General features: G+C 49.5%; 1 protein-coding gene across 2 annotated transcripts in view; it reads left to right on the top strand.

The window, feature by feature from the left end:
* The window catches only part of LOC141107620 (uncharacterized), a 115,751-nt gene that overhangs the window by 89,829 nt on the left and 8,972 nt on the right, over window positions 1–16,950 (top strand). The window lies entirely within an intron of this gene.

Below are 16,950 nucleotides of genomic sequence, written 5' to 3'. Positions count from 1 at the left end.
GGAGGGAGAGAGAGAGGGGGGGAGAGGGAGAGAGAGAGAAGGAGGGGGAGAGAGAGAGAGAGAGAGAGAGAGAGGGAAAGAGAGAGGGGGAGGGAGGGGGAGAGGGAGAGAGAGGGGGGAGGGAGAGCGAGAGAGAGGGGGGAGGGAGAGAGGGGGAGAGAGAGAGGGGGAGGGAGAGAGAGGGGGAGGGGGAGAGAGGGGGAGGGGAGGGAGAGAGAGAGGGAGGGGGAGGGAGAGAGGGAGAGAGGGAGAGGAAGGGAGAGAGGGGGATGGGGAGAGAGGGATAGAAGGAGAGAGAGGGGGGAAAGAGAGAGAGAGGGGGAGGGGGAAAGAGAGGGGGAGGGGGAGAGAGAGGGGGAGGGAGAGAGAGAGGGGGAGGGAGAGAGAGAGAGGGGGGAGGGAGAGAGGGAGAGGGGGGAGAGAGAGAGAGGGGGGAGGGAGAGAGGGAGAGGGGGGAGAGAGAGAGGGGGGAGGGAGAGAGAGAGGGGGGAGGGAGAGAGAGAGGGGCGTATCATGAAATTAGTGGGCCAGTGTGCAAGCTGCTTAAAGGAGGTGTGGTTAAATAGGGTCTGAGATGATTAACATGGTGCAGAATGTGTTAATGTTAAATAGCGAATGTACAGTGCGGAGTGTATGGCAGTGGGTAGTATGTGCAGGAGAGGGGCACAGAGTGTATGGCGGTGGGTATTATGTGCAGGAGGGGGCAAGGAGTGAATACTGGTGGGTCATATGTGAAGGACGGGGGCATGGAGTGATTAGGGGTCGGTGGTATGTGCAGGAGAGGGGCACAGAGTGAATAGGGGTGGGTGGTGTGTGCAGAAGAGGAGTACGGAATGAATAGGGGTGGGTGGTATGTGCAGGAGGGGAGCATGGAGTGAATGGCAGTAGGTGACATGTGCAGGAGAGGGGCATGCAGTGTATAGCGGTGGGTGGTATGTGCAGGAGGGGGCACAGAGTGAATAAGGGTGGGTGGTATGTGCAAGAGGGGGGCATAGAGTGAATAGGGGTGGGTGGTGTGTGCAGGAGGGGGGCACGGAGTGAATGGGGGTGTTTGGTATGTGCAGAAGAGGGGCATGGAGTGAATAGAGGTGGGTGGTATGTGCAGCAGGGGGGCATGGAGTGAATAAGGGTGGGTGGTATGTGTAGAAGGGGGCATGTGGTGGATGGTATGTGCAAGAGGGGGGGGCATAGGGTGGGTGGTATGTGCAAGAGGGGGGCATGGAGAGAATAGGATGGGTGGTATGTGCAGGAGGGGGGCATGGAGTGAATGGGGGTGGGTGGTATGTGCAGGAGGGGGGCATGGAGTGAATGGGGGTGGGTGGTATGTGCAGGAGGGGGGCATGGAGTGAATGGGGTTGGGTGGTATGTGCAGGAGAGGGGCATGGAGTGAGTGGGAGTGGGTGGTATGTGCAGGAGGGGGGTGCAGGTGGGTTGAAAGTATATGGTGTAAACAAGCCCTAATGCATTGCCCCAGCACTGCAGAGACCACTGGAATGCACTGAGAAAGTGAAGCTAGCCGCACACACACAGCACCAGAACTGGCCTCGCACCTCCCTGCAGACATTGCTCTCACCCCCGGCATCTCAACCCACTTCCTCAAGTTGCTACACAGAAATATCTCCCGGAAACTTGCAAAACCCCGCCAACCACCCTGCACACACCCTGCAGAATAGACTCGCGCTGCTTGTATCCCCCCGTGGGATCTCCGATCTCTCAGTGTCACTCCATGAGCATTCACTCCCATCTCAGCACTTGTCAGCTGCAGCTCCGCCTCCTCCTCTGTAAGATCTTTGCCGTCAGCGTTGGAGCACACTAAGCGGGAGCGCCAGAAAGAGCTGAGAGAGAAAGGGAGGATAATCCATGTCCGCGCGCGGCCGTGTGTTTACAAATGTGACAGGACCCAGAAAGTGACATGCACGGCTTTGTCTCATCCATAAGTGCCCTGTGGGCCAGCCTCAGAGACGGCTCTTAGGCAAATTAGGCAGCTGCGAGGCCCCTGTGAGCACGAGGCCTTAGGCGACCACCTAATTAGCCTAATTAGAGAGCCGCCTCTTTATGTATATCATGCCCCCCTGAGGTCATATCCACCATCACTTCTGCTGAATGCTGCCCACTGGGGAGGTAAAGGGGCATGCTTGAAAGTCCTGCCTGCAACTGTGGTCATTAAGCCTAACATCAGCCTGTTTGGCAAAGTTAAGCAAATTGGAGGTGGATCCCTTTTTCAAAACAACATGGTACAACAGCACCGTGAATTTTGGTGCATGTGAATGCGCACATCTCAGCAGATGCGTGAGGGTATCATCATTAACAAATAATGGCACTGCTGTATATCTGCTAAAGGGCAGTACGTTTCTGTGGTGTCAGGAAAACAATTTTGCATGCGTTCCTGACACACACAAATGTGAACAAAGGCTAAATGTCCCCCTTACATTGGTGGTCAGTGGAAATCCCTCCTTACATTGATGGTTACTGTGAATGCCACTATTTCATTAATGGTCAGTGTAAACCCCTATTACATTGGTGGTCAGTGTAGAAACTCCTTTTTATATTGGTAATTAGTTAAAAAAAACTTGCATTTGAGTTCAGTTTTGAATCCTCCTCCCTTACATTGGTGGTCCATGTAGAAGCCCCCTTTACGTTGGTGGTAAGTGTAAATCCCCTCTTACATTGGTGGCCAGTATAGAAATCCCCCTTTATTTGTTGTTGATGTAAAATCCTCCATTACATTGGTTGTCAGTGTAAATTCTTCATTACATTGGTGATCAGTGTACATTTCCCTTTACATTGGTGGTAAGTGCAGAATTACCCTTACACTGGTGGTCATTGTAAATCCCCCTTTACAATGATGGTCAGTGTAAATCCCCTCCAACATTGGTGGTCAGTGTAGAAGTGTCACATTGGTGGTTAGTACAAATCTCCTCAACAGTGGTTGTCAGTGTAAATTCCCCCTTACATGGAGGTCATTATATATTCCTCCTTACACTGGTGGTTGGTGTAAATGCTCCTATTACATCAGTGTCAGTGTGGAGCAGCGACTGTGCCCAGCAAATGCAACCACTGTGCCCATCAAATTCAGTCACTGTGCCAACAAATGCAGCCACTGTGCCCATCAAATGCAGCCACTGTGCCCATCATATGCAGCCACTGTGCCCATCAAATACAGCCACTTTGCCATCAAATGCAGCGCCTGTGCCCATGATATGCAGCCACTGTGCCCATGATATGCAGCCACTGTGCCCACCAAATACAGCCACTGTGCCCATTATGTGCAGCCACTGTGCCCACCAAATACAGTCACTGTGCCCATCATATGCAGCCACTGTGCCCAACAACCCCCCCCTACTCGTGGGACTCGTGGCTGTGACAGCACACTTGCCCCTGTTGTCTCTGAGCTCTGACAGCAGCACACCCCCTTGGAGCTTGCGGCTCTAACAGCTCCGGGGCTTGCGGCTCTGGCAGCACCCCCAACTCACCCCCCCAAACGCGGCTCTGACAGACCCCCTGTGGTCAGGCACTTCCTGCCAGGCAGCCGCTCCTCTCCAAGTGCACCAGAGAGGTGGCGACCTCCGCTCCAGCGTGTGTCTCCTCCGATCCTCCTCCTAAGCGCCAGGTATCCAATAGGGTGGTCTGACGCCCTGCCTCCTGAGTAAGGAGGAAGGTTAGTGTGAAAATAGCGAAAATTAATTAGCTATCATGACACAATTGGGTGGGATCAGGGTGCACTCCCTGTGCCCTGAGCCCACCCTATTTTGAAGCCTCTGGCTCTAACCAGGTGCTTCAAAAAGTAACACCCCCTCCCGGCCACGCCATAGGAATCCATGCGTCCGGCGTCCTGAAAAGGGCCGGGCACATGGATGGGGGGGCGGCGCCCGTGCGCCCACAATGCACGGGCCGCCACTGCATTCCAGTGTGAATTTTTACACTTGCGGTGTACTTGCGGGATGTTCCGAAAAGTCCTGCAAGCAACATCTTTGTGGCGGGTTAGGAGGGCTGTATTTAGCGCTCTCAAAATGCCCTGCCTATTGGAATGAATAAGCAGCACCTCGGAAGCAACTGAAAAGTGTGGGAGTTTTTAACCCCTTATTTGGGGTTAAAAGCGCCCCGCTAGGGGCCGAAAAGTGCCGCTTAAACAGCGGAAAAGCGCTGATAAAATTAGGGGTGTTTTACCGCGAACGTGGCCGCAGCCCCAGTGTGAAAGGGGTCTTACAGCAAACAGTTTTTTTTCCTTTTGTGATAAAGATTTTGCACAAATAAATGAAAACGGATCATTTTAAGGACCCCTGTCAGTGTTAAATGATTTGTCTCATGCATGAAAACTGATACATTCTGCTGGAGAGCTCGAGCTTTTGAAAAACAACAAACTTGCTGACCAGATCACCAGATGAAAATAGAAGAAAGAAAGTCTAAAAAAACAGAATGCAGCCATCCCATCTAAGAATTGGTAAACTGCAATATAATAAATGTGTGTTTTTGGGTTTAATACTGCTTTAAAATATATATAGTTCTAAATATGCAATAGCAAATTTAGATCTGGACTTTAGTCGGGTATTCCTAGGTCTGGAGGGAGTGGTGAAAGGAGGAACAACCTGCACCAGGGACCATCTCTAATGCCGCGTACACACGAGCGGACTTTACGGCAGACTTTGCCCGGCGGACGGGATTTCGTCGGACAATTCGATCGTGTGTGGGCTCCAGCAAACTTTGTTTTCTCAAAAGTTGGACGGACTTAGATTTGAAACACGTTTCAAATCTATCCGACGGACTCGAGTCCGGTCGAAAAGTCCGCTCGTCTGTATGCTAGTTCAACGTTCAAAAAGCCTTCCTTGTTTTAGTCCGGTCGTACGTCATCACGTACAAATTCGATGGACTTTGGTGGATTGTGGGTAGGCAAGTCCGTTCACTCGGAAAGTCCGTCATAAAGTCCGTCGAAAAGTCCGCCAGGCAAAGTCTGACGTAAAGTCCCCTCGTGTGTACGCGGCATTAGGCTCACCATACATTTTACAATCTGACCATACAATCTCTGTACAATCAACTTTAGAGTTACCAAAACGATATAATATGAGAACCTACCTAATGATTCAGTCGATCTGTATCCAATCAGGTAGGTCCTTGCACTACATACTTGTTGGTAGATCTAAGTTTAAGCCTGTGTTCACACTGTTGCATGCTGCGAACGCACTCACAATCATGAGAGAGACATGTTGCAGTTTAGCAGACGCATGTGCCATTAATTATTATTGGCACTGTCACACATTGGCAAAATGCCTGCATTTTTGCGTTTGCGAAACTGCATGGTACTGGAGCACCATGCGATTCCCTGCAGCACAGTTTTAAAAAGGGTCCAGGACTTTTTTTCACTTGTTTCTGTGGGTAGTTCAGCCCACTGAAAAAATGGGCTGCCCTACCCACAGCCTGCACAAGTGTGAATCTAGGGTAAGACTCTGTTCACATCAATGAAGATGCGACAGTGCGAAAGCTTTTTTGCGTGTTTTTGCACATTGTGTTTTTGGCAGCCCATTCAATACAATGGGTTGCCCTTTTATTATTATTATTATTATTATTATTATTATACAGGATTTGTGGAGCACCAACTGTTTGCACAGTGCTTTACATTATAAAGTGAGAGAGTGCAGTCACAATACAATTCAATACAGGACGGTTAGGAGGGCCCTGCTAATGCCGCGTACACACGAGCGGACTTTCTATCCTACTTGGTCCGGCACACTTTCCGACGGACTTTGTCCGCCAGGTGCGCCGGACTTTAAAACGGACGGACTTGCCCACACACGCCGGGACTTTCCGGCGGGCTAAGTCCGCCCGTCTTTCCGACGGACTTTCGCCGGAGTTCCGGCGGACTTTCAGAATGAACGGACTTGCCCACACACGGACAAGTCCGTTCATTTTGAACGTGACTCAGGTGCGACGGGACTAGAAAAGGATGTCAATCTTGCCGCTTTTATCGGCGAGATTGACACCTTGCTAGCCCCGTCGCGGGGCATACCAGGCCCTTAGGTCTGGTATGGATTATAAAGGGGAACCCCGCTACGCCGAAAAAACGGCGTGGGGCCCCCCCTAAAATCCATACCAGACCCCGATCCGAGCACGCAGCCTGGCCGGTCAGGAAAGGGGGTGGGGACGAGCGAGCGCCCCCCCCCCCTCCTGAACCGTACCAGGCCGCATGCCCTCAACATGGGGGGTGGGTGCTTTGGGGGAGGGGGGCGCCCTGCGCCCCCCCCCCCCAAAGCACCTTGTCCCCATGTTGATGAGGACAAGGGCCTCTTCCCGACAACCCTGGCCGTTGGTTGTCGGGGTCTGCGGGCGGGGGCTTATCGGAATCTGGGAGCCCCCTTTAATAAGGGGGCCCCCAGATCCCGGCCCCCCACCCTATGTAAATGAGTATGGGGTACATGGTACCCCTACCCATTTACCTAGGAAAAAAGTGTAAGTAATAAAACACACTACACAGGTTTTTAAAATATTTTATTAAACAGCTCCGGGGGGGGGATCTTCCTCCGGCTTCGGGGGTCTTCTTCCGGCTTCGGGGGTCCCTCCGCTTCATCTTCTCCCGGCGTCCGGTTGGTTCTTCTCCGCTCTCCGGCCTCTTCTCCCGGTGTCGCAGGTCTTCGGCCGGCCCCTCCGCTCTCTTCATGTAGCTCTATTGCGAGCGGAGGTCCGGACTTCTGGGCTTCTTGGCTTCTTGGCTTCTTGGCTTCTCTTCTCTTCTCTTCCCCCAGATGTTGACACGACGCTCTCTCCGGCTGGACTGGTCTCTGAGGGCTGCGTTGTGACTTATATAGGCGGAGACCCCGCCCCCATATGATGTCACAGTCCCTGGGCATGCTGGGACTGTGACGTTTTAGGGGGCGTGGTCGACCACGCCCCCTAAAACGTCACAGTCCCAGCATGCCCAGGGACTGTGACATCATATGGGGGCGGGGTCTCCGCCTATATAAGTCACAACGCAGCCCTCAGAGACCAGTCCAGCCGGAGAGAGCGTCGTGTCAACATCTGGGGGAAGAGAAGAGAAGAGAAGCCAAGAAGCCAAGAAGCCCAGAAGTCCGGACCTCCGCTCGCAATAGAGCTACATGAAGAGAGCGGAGGGGCCGGCCGAAGACCTGCGACACCGGGAGAAGAGGCCGGAGAGCGGAGAAGAACCAACCGGACGCCGGGAGAAGATGAAGCGGAGGGACCCCCGAAGCCGGAAGAAGACCCCCGAAGCCGGAGGAAGATCCCCCCCCCGGAGCTGTTTAATAAAATATTTTAAAAACCTGTGTAGTGTGTTTTATTACTTACACTTTTTTCCTAGGTAAATGGGTAGGGGTACCATGTACCCCATACTCATTTACATAGGGTGGGGGGCCGGGATCTGGGGGCCCCCTTATTAAAGGGGGCTCCCAGATTCCGATAAGCCCCCGCCCGCAGACCCCGACAACCAACGGCCAGGGTTGTCGGGAAGAGGCCCTTGTCCTCATCAACATGGGGACAAGGTGCTTTGGGGGGGGGGGCGCAGGGCGCCCCCCTCCTCCAAAGCACCCACCCCCCATGTTGAGGGCATGCGGCCTGGTACGGTTCAGGAGGGGGGGGGGCGCTCGCTCGTCCCCACCCCCTTTCCTGACCGGCCAGGCTGCGTGCTCGGATCGGGGTCTGGTATGGATTTTAGGGGGCCCCACGCCGTTTTTTCGGCGTAGCGGGGTTCCCCTTTATAATCCATACCAGACCTAAGGGCCTGGTATGCCCCGCGCTCGCCGCAATAGGAAGATTTGTCTTTCCTATTGCAGCGAGCGCGAGATGCAATACCATCCCCTCGTGTCGTATTTGGTCTGTCGGACCAGCCTACACACGAGCGGGCTTTCCGTCGGACCAGCACACACACGAGCGGACTTTCCGCCCGAAACTGAGTCCGACGGAAAGATTTAAAACATATTTAAAATCTAGGTCCGGCGGGCTTTTGGGAAGAAGTCCGCCGGAAAAGTCCGCCGCCGCCCACACACGGGCGGATTGTCCGGCACACTCTGGTCCGCCGGACCAAGTATGCCGGAAAGTCCGACCGTGTGTACGCGGCATAAGAGTTTACAATCTAATCTAGTATGCCCTCAAAAATCTGACAAAAGAATGCCATGACCTTTTTTTTTCCAATTGCACTGGACCAAAGCACATTGATTACATGTGATTTGATTTGCATGCGTTTTCACACACACATTGGCAAGATGCATTGGGGTGCCATTAGGCATTGCTGTGCTTTTTTTTACATTTTTTATGCTTTTTCATGCTTTTTTGAAGAGAAGAAAACTGTTTGTTTAGCATAAAATCCTGCCAAAAATGCACCAAAAACAGTTGTACATGCCTTATTTATTCATTAAAGTCGATGCGTCCAAAAACACTATATGCTGCACCAAAAGAAGTACATGCACCTTTTCAAAAATTGCATGGGCAATAGGTGGCATTAATGTGGGTTACAATACTTTTTTATTACATTTTTAATAATTAAAAAGGAGAAAAAAGGAATAAACATACAATAAAACACAAATAAGATAAAATTACAGAATGGAATACAAACTAGGTGTAATAAAGGTTTGAGAAAACATAAATAGTAACAATAATAAAACAAAAAAAAAGAAGAAACCCCCTTAGTAATTGTAGTAGGTAAAAGTAATACTAAGGTAGTATATAAGGGGAGAAATGATACATAATTAGTTGTAAAAGTGTAAGTGGAACAAGGTCATGAGAATATCTTCTAGCAGTGACAGCCCGTACAATAGGGGCGCACGGGCGCCGCCCCCCTATCCATGCTTCTGACCCCTTGATCTACATGCAGGGCACCAGACACATGGATTCCAATGTGGGGGGGTTGAAGCATGTGATTAGAGCCAGAGGCTCTAATAGGCTTCAAAAAAGGGTGGGCTCAGGGCGCAGAACACTGTGCCCAAAGCCCACCCAGTTGTGTGACAATAGCGATTGAATACTCGCTATTATCAGACTGAATCCACTGAATCTCCTCCGAAAGGAGATCTGATCGGATTGGCTGACAGGAAGAGGAGGGAGGAGACGCACAGCGCACGGAAGAGAGGAGGGAGAAGACGCAGGGGAACTGAGCCAACAAGCAGCCCACAGCCCAGGGAGAAACCGCCACCGCACTGCCCGCGAGATAGGGTAAATGCGGGGCCCCAACTGACTGACAGACATGGGGGTGCCGCCCATGACCCGACTACCCCCCCAAGAAAAAAACACCAGCCATCACTGTCTTCTAGCTTTAGTCAGCAGATGGTTGGCAGGACAGAAGGGAGTATTTTAAGTTATACTGGGAAATGTAAGGTATGTGGGTCAGGAAGGAGGGGGAGGGTGTGTTGGGGGGAAGGGGGGTCAGGAATTAGGGAGGATAGGGATAAGTCAAGGGAAAAGGGGGCCTGTGCGGTCCATAGTAGGTAGTGAATCTTCAAGTTACTATCTGCAACCAAAGAGATAGGATAGAACAGTCAATGTTTAAATGTTTGGTGTAGTTCAACCATGTGCTCCAGACTTTAAGGAATTTAGATTGGCTATCATTAAGAAAAACGCAAGGAAAACGTTCATCACCAATATTCGATGAAATTTGTTAAGATGTGGAATGGGTCTATGAAGGAACGCTTCCCAAGAGTTTATAATAAGGGTGTTATGAAGAAGCAAATGTATCAAATTATAAACTTCAGTCCATAAATGGAAAGCTATAGGGCAAGACCACCAGATGTGTAGCAGGGTGCCCCAATCAGTACAACCACGGAAGCATTGCAAAGAGGTATTAGGGATAAAATTAGTTAGACGATCTGGGGTCATGTACCATGTGGCATTAATGTGAACGGCACCATAAAGAATAATGTATTTTCCAATGTTGTGCATAGCAGTGCAACGGCAGACCCAGAAGAAAACACATTAGTGTGAAGGGGACTAAAGGGGCCAAGCAGCTTAGGCTGCAAATTGCACAAACGTCAAACTGCTCAATATACTCTTTAAAGGAGAAATGCGCTTTTAAACTTCGTTACCTTGTGGTTTTTTTTGTTTTGTTTTTTGAGGAAGTGTGATCAATGAAAGAGGAAAGGATAAAAAGGCCATTTTGGTTTAGGACAGCTATGATTCATATCTGAAGGAGCCACAAGAGGAATTGTAAAAAGGAAGTGATAGAATTTTCACCGTGTTGTAGAAACTTATAGGCAAAATATCGTATTTCATAAAGACTGTCAATGGCATTAATACATTGCTATAACACCTATTGATCCTGTAGGTAGATCCATTATTTTTCCTTTTCCTTTAACAGGCCAAGGTGTCCAGCAAAAGGTTCAGTTACAAGGGTTTGGACAAACTATACAAATTTCCTAGGGGTGTTTGTAATATTCAGCTTTTGTTCATTTGGTTTAACCCTTATTACAAAAGAAAAACTAAATAAACCCATATCTGTAACTAATTAAAAAACATTAGCTGGAGTTGGGCTTTAATTTGTTTGTCTCCTACCTAAAGTCCATTCAATACTACATGTCTATGCGATATCGCTAGGCTTATAGAGGTGAAAAAGGGTTCTTTTGGATCTATTGTAAAATGATTTATCCTTCAGATGAAGCAGATCTGTGATTGAAATTTTAGTCCTAGGCTGCTATCTAGAGAAATTTGATTGTATGAGCTGTGCTCCTTACTAGCTCGTCCACAATTCATGCAGGGAATTGTAGTGTATCGGTGGTTGGAACCACCATACGATTATCGATTATCGTAAAATAAGGATCTTCACCAGCACACCTTGGTATAGTGATAATCTTGTCCACTGTGACTCATGATTAGGAATGAGCCGAACACCCCCCGGTTCGGTTCGCACCAGAACCTGCGAACGGACCGAGAATTCGAACGAACGTTAGAACCCCATTGACGTCTATGGGACTTGAACGTTCAAAACCAAAAGGCTAAATTGCATGGTATTGTCCTAAAAAGGGTTTGGGGACCCGGGTCCTGCCCCAGGGGACATGTATCAATGCAAAAAAAAGTTGTAAAAACGTCCGTTTTTTCGGGAGCAGTGATTTTAATGATGCTTAAAGTAAAAAAAAAAAGTGAAATATTCCTTTAAATATCGTACCTGGGGGATGTCTATAGTATGCCTGTAAAGTGGCGCGTGTTTCCCGTGCTTAGAACAGTCCCTGCAAAAAATGTCTTTTTAAAGGAAAAAAAGTAATTTAAAACTGCTTGCGGCTTTAATGTAATGTCGGGTCCTGGCAATATGGATGAAAGTCAGTGAGACAAACGGCATGGGTACCCCCTAGTCCATTACCAGGCACTTTGGGTCTTGTATAGATATTAAGGGGAACCCCGCACCCAAATTTAAAAAAGGAAAGGTGTGGGGCCACCAGGCCCTATAAACTCTGAACAGCAGTATACAGGCGGTGCAAACAAGACAGGGACTGTAGGTTTGTTGTTAGGTAGAATCTGTTTGTAATTTTGAACGTGTACATTTTTAACGTGTTTAGATCCAGCCAAAAAATCTTTTTTTAACTTTTTGGAAAACATCACCCCTGTGACATTTGTTTTGCTGTCTGTGTTCCTCTTCAGAAGATTGAACCTCACTTTTTGTCCCTATGTCTGGATAAAGGGGGCCTTGAGAGCTAAGGAAGTCCTCCTCTTCCTGCCTCTGTTCTGCCTCAAGTGCCCTGTCCATTATTCCACGCAGCGTGTGCTCCAACAGGTGGACAAGGGGGACATTGTCACTGATGCATGCACTGTCACTGCTCACCATCCTTGTGGCCTCCTCAAATGGTGACAGGACAGTGCATGCATCCCTGATCATGGCCCACTGGCGTGGGGAAAGAAAAAGCTCCCCTGACCCTGTTTGGTGCCATAGTCGCACAGGTACTCATTGATGGCCCGCTGCAGCATGGCCAACGTTGAGTTCCACCTGGTGGGCATGTCACAGATTAGGCGGTTCTTGGGCAGGTTAAACTCCTTTTTGGAGGTCCGCCAGCCGAGCACTGGCATTATATGACCGGCGGAAATGCACACAGACTTTCCTAGCCTGTCTCAGGACATCCTGTAAGCCCGGGTACCTGCCCAAGAACCACTGCACCACCAAGTTAAGGACGTGAGCCAAACAGGGCACATGGGTCATTTGTCCCTGTCGGAGGGCAGAGAGGAGGTTGGTGCCATTGTCACAAACCACCATTCCTGCCTTAAGTTGGTGTGGTGTCAACCACCTCTGAACCTGCCCCTGCAAAGCTGACAGAACCTTTGCCCCAGTGTGGCTCCTGTCCCCCAAGCACACCAGCTCAAGCACCGCATGGCATCTTTTGGCCTGCGTACTTGCGTAGCCCCTTGAATGCCTACGGAGCACCGCTGGTTCCGCGGACAAATCACAGGAAGAGGCCATGGAGGAAGAAGAGGAGAGGGTGGAGGAGAGAGGTGTGTCACAATCATTAGTAGTGGCATTTTGGAGGCGTGGTGGCGGAACAACCTCCAACACTACTGCACCTTGTCCTGCATCCTTCCCAGCTGCCAGCAGAGTCACCCAATGCGTGGTGAAACTTGGGTAACGTCCCTGTCCGTGCCTGCTGGACCATGAGTCAGCGGTAATATGCACCTTACCGCTGACCGCCCTGTCCAGCGAGGCCAAGACATTGCCTTCCACATGCCGGTAGAGAGCCGGAATCGCCTTCCGCGAGAAAAAGTGGCGTTTGGATACCTGCCACTGAGGAACCGCACATTAAACAAACTCACGGAAGGGGGCAGAGTCTACCAACTGAAAAGGCAGCAGTTGAAGTGCTAGCAATTTTGCCAAGCTAGCATTCAACCGCTGGGCATGTGGATGGCTGGGAGCGAACTTCTTTCGGCGGTGCAGCAGCTGGGGCAGGGAAATTTGCCTGGTACAATCTGACGTCGGTGTACCAAAAGCAGATTGCCCACAAGTACTTGGCTGTGACACACCTAATTCTACACCTTCATTCCTCTCAGTGCAGGTCTCAGAGAGGACTGAAGGTATAGTGGGGTTGGAGATCTCAGCTGATGAGGAGCAAGGAGAGGTCCTCTTTGCTCTTTGGTGTGGGTTTTTTAGATACGCTTGCCAACGAACTGCATGGCAGGTCAACATATGTCTGGTCAAGCATGTGGTGCCCAAGCGGGAGATGTTTTGGCCACGCGAGATACACTTCAGACATATGTTGCAAAAAGCAGTGGTGCGATCTGATGCACTCGTCTCAAAAAAGGCCCACACCAAAGAACTTTTTGAATAACGCGCAGAGACTGCAGCGCCCTGCACATGCGGAGCTTTGGGGTGTGATGCAGTCAGTGTGCTGCCCTTAGATTGGCCCCTGGAGGGCATCCTGCCTCGTTGGTGATGTGCCTCCTCCTCCTCTCTCCTATCAGGCACCCAGGTTGAGTCAGCGACCTCATAATCCCCTCCCTCCTCATCACTGGAGGAAACCTGGTAGTATGCTGCAGCAGGGGGAGCATGACTGCCAGATTGCTGTCCTTCTTGGGCATCCCCTCTGTCCGTGCTCACGTTACTGCCTTCATCTAGCTCAGTATCATCATCAGAGCCTTCCAAACGCTGAGCATCCTCCTGGAACATGTACCCAACACTGTGGTCAAACAGTTCGAGGGACTCCTCAGGAGGACATGGTGGGGCTAGGGAAGGAGTCACTGATGCCATTGAGCCGAGGGAAGAGGCCACGTTGGCAGCTGCTTTGCCAGACAAAGTACCCTGAGCATGGGTGAGAGAGGATGAGGAGGATGAGGACGGCTTGGTCATGCACTCGACCAAGTCTTCCGCATGTTGCGGCTCAACACGGCCAGCTGCCAAAAAAAAGGCAAAGCGTGTCCCACGGCCACGTGCTGATGAGGATGCACCGTCTCCACAACCAGCACTGTTGCCTCTAGACACAGAGCCTGCTTGCCCTTTTTTATTGGCTTGTGACTGTCTGCCTCTCCTTGTTGGCCTTCCAGACATACTAATGGCCTGTAGCTGCACTAAGCTGGGATATATATATATATATATATATATATATATATATATATATATATATATATTGATACTGCAGCTAGCAAAATCAACTGCCTGCCTGTAGTATGAGAACACCACCAACCTTCTACAGGTAGCTTTAGCTGAACACTGTGCAGAGCTCGCCAAAAACTAACTTGTAGCTTATTTAACTGCCTGCGGTAGTGATAGGATCAGGAAAACACCACCAACCTTCTACAGGTAGCTTTAGCTGAACACTGTGCAGAGCTCTCACTACACTAACTTGTAGCTTATTTAGCTGCCTGCGGTAGTGACAGGATCAGGAAAACACCACCAACCTTCTACAGGTAGCTTTAGGTGAACACTGTGCAGAGCTCGCCAAAAAATAACTTGTAGCTTATTTAGCTGCCTGCGGTAGTGATAGGATCAGTAAAACACCACCAACCTTCTACAGGTAGCTTTAGCTGAACACTGTGCAGAGCTCGCACTACACTAACTTGTAGCTTATTTAGCTGCCTGCGGTAGTGATAGGATCAGGAAAACACCACCAACCTTCTACAGGTAGCTTTAGCTGAACACTGTGTAGAGCTCACCAAAAAATAACTTGTAGCTTATTTAGCTGCCTGCGGTAGTGATAGGATCAGGAAAACACCACCAACCTTCTACAGGTAGCTTTAGCTGAACACTGTGCAGAGCTTGCAAAAAAATAACTTGTAGGTTTAGCTGAACACTGTGAGGAGGACGCACTACACTAAGTTGTAGCTTTAGCTGAACACTGTGCAGAGGTCGCATTACACTAACTTGTAGTTTTAGCTGAACACTGTGAGCAGGACGCACTACACTAACTTGTAACTTTAGCTGAACACTGTGCAGAGGTCTCACTACACTAACTTGTAGCTTTAGCTGAACACTATGCAGAGGTCTCACTACACTAACTTGTAGTTTTCGCTGAACACTGTGAGGAGGACACACTACACCAACTTGTAGCTTTAGCTGAACACTGTGAGGCGGACACACTACCCTAACTTGTAGCTTTAGCTGAACACTGTGCAGAGGTCACACTAAACTAACTTGTAGCTTTAGCTGAACACTGTGAGGAGGACGCACTACACTAACTTGTAGCTTTAGCTGAACACTGTGCAGAGGTCTCACTACACTAACTTGTAGTTTTAGCTGAACACTGTGAGGAGGACGCACTACACTAACTTGTAGCTTTAGCTGAACACTTTGCAGAGGTCGCACTACACTAACTTGTAGTTTTAGCTGAACACTGTGAGCAGGACGCACTACACTAACTTGTAGCTTTAGCTGAACACTGTGCAGAGGTCAAACTACATTAACTTGTAGTTTTAGCTGAACACTGTGAGCAGGACGCACTACACTAACTTGTAGCTTTAGCTGAACACTGTGCAGAGGTCTCAGTACACTAACTTGTAGCTTTAGCTGAACACTGTGCAGAGGTCGCACTACACTAACTTGTAGTTTTCGCTGAACACTGTGAGGAGGACACACTACACCAACTTGTAGCTTTAGCTGAACACTGTGAGGAGGACTCACTACCCTAACTTGTAGCTTTAGCTTAACACTGTGCAGAGGTCACACTAAACTAACTTGTAGCTTTAGCTGAACACTGTGAGGAGGACGCACTACACTAACTTGTAGCTTTAGCTGAACACTGTGCAGAGGTCTCACTACACTAACTTGTAGCTTTAGCTGAACACTGTGCAGAGGTCACACTAAACTAACTTGTAGCTTTAACTGAACACTGTGAGGAGGACGCACTACACTAACTGTAAATAGTCTAGCTGCCTGACTGTGGTACTAATAGGATCAAAAGAACACCAGCAATTTTCTTCAGGTAGCTGTAAATACTGTGACAAGCCTGCCTGTCAGTAGGAAGATAACAGGAACGGATCTACCTAAACTGAATACCGTGTATATATATATATATATATATATATACATATATGCAACACCTGGGATGCATATATATACACAATACACTGTGCAGCTAACTCACTGACTGTCTTGCCTAATCTAGCTAACTCAAATGAAATGACACTGTCTCTCTCTCTCTCTCTCTCTCTAAGCACGCCGGAACACACTACACAGGGCCGCCGTGCAGGCGGCCTTATATAGTGTGGGGCCTGTTCTAAACCCCCTGAGCCATAATTGGCCAAAGCCACCCTGGCTTTGGCCAATTACAGCTCTCTCTACCGACGGCGGTGTGATTGGCCAAGCATGCGGGTCATAGTGCATGCTTGGCCAATCATCAGCCAGCAATGCACTGCAATGCCGCAGTAAATTATGGGCCGTGACGCGCCACACGAATTTGGCGCGAACGGCCCATATCGTTCGCAATTCGACGAACGGTCGAACAGACGATGTTCGAATCGAACATGGGTTCGATTCGAACACGAAGCTCATCCCTACTCATGATAAATGCTTAAGGGTCCCTGCTCAGGCTGTTAAGATCCAAAGGGTTGGGTGTCGCAGGTCAGTGAGGGTGCAGGCTGTGGAAAGGTCCATCCAGATCCAAAGCATGCTGCAAAAATAGAAAGCGATAGCCTGGCTGCTGCACACCTCACCCGGTACGAGTGGTAAGCAAGTAAAGGAGCCTCAGCTTGATTCATCCAGACCATGTCTCCAACGTGTTTCACCCCACCCCTGCGGCTTAATTATGGAGAATCATGGAAAATCTTGTCCACATATAGTAGCAGACATTACAGGTCGATGTTCTGGGACCTCGCAGGATCCCTTTTTCAAGGCAGAGTATGATGCCTGTTAGCTTTTGTGAATAAAGACTGTAGAACAAGGTTTTCATTATACCTAGGTTCCTACCTTCTGGTAATGGCAAAGTGCCATGAAGAGACGCTAGAATAATTTAGGCTTTATCAGGCCTTTATCTAGTCGTCATCAAGCCTTCATCTAGTTGTCAGCAAGCCTTCATCTAGTCTTCATCAAGCCTTCATCTACAGTAGTTGTCATCA

This window comes from Aquarana catesbeiana, linkage group LG09 (genome assembly GCF_042186555.1).
Source record: "Aquarana catesbeiana isolate 2022-GZ linkage group LG09, ASM4218655v1, whole genome shotgun sequence".
NCBI lineage: Eukaryota > Metazoa > Chordata > Amphibia > Anura > Ranidae > Aquarana > Aquarana catesbeiana.
This window is presented reverse-complemented; position numbering and strand designations above follow the sequence as displayed.